Here is a 3365-nt window from a genome sequence, read left to right on the forward strand (position 1 = left end):
GTAACCTTCAGCCACGCCCCCGCTGACACACAACACCCAATGAGAACGTACCTCAATTAGCATATCATTAGCCCGTTACTGGCACCTCATTATTCAGGGGTCGGAACCCGAGGGACTCCAGGGTCTGCGGACAAGACAAACAACAGCCCCGCCCCATGCCGCTTGGCCCTGCCCTACTGCCGCTGGCTCTGCCCCTGCTCCCTGAGCCCCTCTTTCCCTACAGACCCATTTTGCCCCTCACCGCGTTGCCTGCCAGGGAACAGTGCTTCTGAGGATTCACCCATGGCTCCTTTACCATAGTATTTGCATCTCTTTTGCATCTCATTAGCATACCAGGAGCCTCTAACTGCTTCCTGAGCCCAACCACAACACAGATCTCAACTCTAAGGAGCATCAGGACACCCGAGGCTGACACCGTAGCTGTCTTGGCACCTCAACCGCAGCGGGCAGCTTCTGCCCTCGGGCTTTGGCACGTGGAGCATCAGCCCTCTGTCCTGACCACGTCCCCTCCCTGACAGTGTGTGCCCAGTTGAGCACGGGCAACGCTCATGACACGTGTGGGGCACCCACAGAGCTGGAGATGAGGGTGCTTGGGGATGCATAATCCCTCTGCGGTGGGCGAACTGTGGGATTCGGATGGGATTCGGATGGTCTCCTTGGGCCTCTGCGCACAATGGCATTAGGGCATTAGGGCAACAGGCATACAGGCATGAGGGCATTAGGGCAACTTCACTAGACCTCCGTGCTCAGTGGGCAGGGAGGGCACTACAAGCATTTGTACGGCCTCCCTGGACCTCCGGCCTTTCGTGCGGACTCCCTGAGTCTCCGTGTGCACGTGGCCCTGGGGTACCTCGGGGCATTCGTGCACCTACTCTGGGCCTCACGTGCAATGGGTCTTGAGTGCACTATGAGATTTCATGTGGCATCCCTGGGCCTCCTTGCGCACGAGGCTCAAGGGGCCATCTGGTCTTTCATGCAGCCTCCCCAGGTTCCCCTACCCACTGTGCCCCATGAGTACAGTGCCTCCTATGTACTTTCTAAATGCTTCTTCACACACTCTCCATGGTCGCATCGAGGCAGCAGTTAAATCACCTCCTTTATCCCAGATAACTACCCCTAACACATCGCATGCAGATGGATTGTAAATCGCTGTTTCCCTTTTTTTTCTACAGTTTTCTATGCATTGGAAAAGTCTTAACAAATTACCCTCTGAATTTCCCCCTTTTTTCCCCCGCTCTCTCTATTATATGCTGCATTACTTGGAGCACCTGGTGCTGCTCATTTGTCATGGTTCCCCCCGTGGTTCTCGGCAGCGTGGCTCCCGGGAATACAACCCCACTGCGGTTACTAGGGCTTCTYGTGTGGCTCCCATGAGTACCCTTGCTTGGTTCCTAGAGATTCTTCTGTGCAGCTGCAAAGTGACGTTTTCCTCCCGTCATTCTGCCGAGCGCTCCCCACCRTACGATCTCCCCCAATCGTCTATTCAAGCCCATCATGTGTGGCAGAGGCGATAAGGAGCGGGGGATTAAAGGTCCAATGGTGATTGTTTTGTATTCTGCAAGTCCTTATATACCTTAMCAAGACTGATCATGCAAGCTAAAACACATACGCTACACATCCATTCTGCCAATCATAGCTTGCCAGGTTCGCAGATCTAAGGGTATCATCCATTCCTTTGTAAGATTACGTATAAGGTCTTGGATACAATACATTTTTTTGCCTATAAGCAAGTGAAACACAGCTCGTAAGAATCACGTCAGCACTATCCAGTCAGCTTCATGGTGTCACAGAGGCTGGACAGCTGTCTTTGGTTTTGGTCTGCTGATGGAACAAGGCACTGCCATCCCTGTAGTTAGTTATTTACTAATATGGCATCTTGTTTGCGGATACCAACTGCACTGCGATCTTTAATGGGGCCTCCACATAAAGGGGCCTCCTCCACCTCCTGCTCCTCCCATGCTTCCTCTGGCATTTCTTTCAGGGAGAAAGGCACCTACAGGGCAAGACAAAGGCTCCTCCTACTGGATCCTCTTGCCTCCTTGTCCCAATCCACTGTTGGGGGAGGTTTCGATACGATCCTAAGAGCGATATTAAGACACAAAYGAGGTCAAATGTCACACAACCTTATAAGCTCTATTTTCATAATAGTGATAAGACAGAGAGAAGAAGAAAAAAAAAAAAAGAAAACAAAAAGAAGAAGAAAGATAAGCAAGCAAGCAGGAGAGAGGCAGCAAGATTAGTTACCACCACCACCAGTCGAGTTATGTTTCGTCGTCTCTGCCTCGGTGCAGGTGATGATTTTCTTGGAAGAGAGTTGAGAAGAAGGAAAAGAAGCTTCCCTCTTTGCACGCATCTGTTTTAAAAAGGACGTCCTACAAATGGGACCTCAGAACTCTGCTATAATTGTATATTTCTTTATCCATTTGGCATACTTGCAAGAAAAATCTAACTTCCCAGTATGCAAAAGCCTAATTTTCATAACAAAATTAACTTATGTGCATTGTTCAAAATGACTGGAACCCAGCTATGCATCCTTAAAAGTAGGATCAGCAAAAGAGGAACTCTTAACTAAACAATATCAGAAYGTGATCCAATCTATCCAATCTACTAACCAATCACAGTAAAAAGGCTTTTACTCCTTTTTCCGCCTCCTCCACCACCTTCTCCTCCTCCACCTACTCCTCTGCCTCCTCCTAAGCCTCCTCTTCCTCCTCGTCCTTGTCCTCATCCTACTCCTCCACTACCGCCTTTCCTCCACCTCCTCCTCCTCCTCCTCCTCTTCCACCTTCTCTGGCATTTCTTTCAGGGAGAAACGCTCCTACAGGACAAGAGAAAGTCTTCTCATGCTGGAGCCTCTTGCTTCCTTCCCATACTCACCACTTCTCCTCCTCCAATGCGGAGCCAGCCTGCCACTCCTCAAGGACCATTGCCTTTCTTTGCACTTACCTCAACAAACGTCTCCTCTCCTTCCTTGCCATAGCACATTCACTAAATGGAAAGAGCACATCATTTAAAAAGGACATTCTGCAAGTTCAACTCTACATCTAGGCCATCTTTACATACATCTCTATAAACTGGGTAGACTTGGAAGGAAAATCTAAATGCCAAGTAGATTAAAGAGGACATTTTATAAAAAAAACTCATTTATGTGCAATGCTTAAAATGACAATGACCAGCTCAATATCCTTCCAAGGTATCTCTGCAAAGGGCGAACTCTTAAATTTGAAAYACTATAATGTCATGCAAATTACTAACGAAACACAGTAAAGAGGTTTTTACTTGCCTGCCTCTACCTCCTCCTCCTGGGGCCTGTTGCACACGGAGGTCCAGGAAGGCCGCATGAAAGCCTGCAGTGCCCCCATGGA

The sequence above is a fragment of the Nothoprocta perdicaria genome, unplaced genomic scaffold, assembly GCF_003342845.1.
Source record: "Nothoprocta perdicaria isolate Ctin4 unplaced genomic scaffold, notPer1 scaffold_224, whole genome shotgun sequence".
Lineage (NCBI taxonomy): Eukaryota > Metazoa > Chordata > Aves > Tinamiformes > Tinamidae > Nothoprocta > Nothoprocta perdicaria.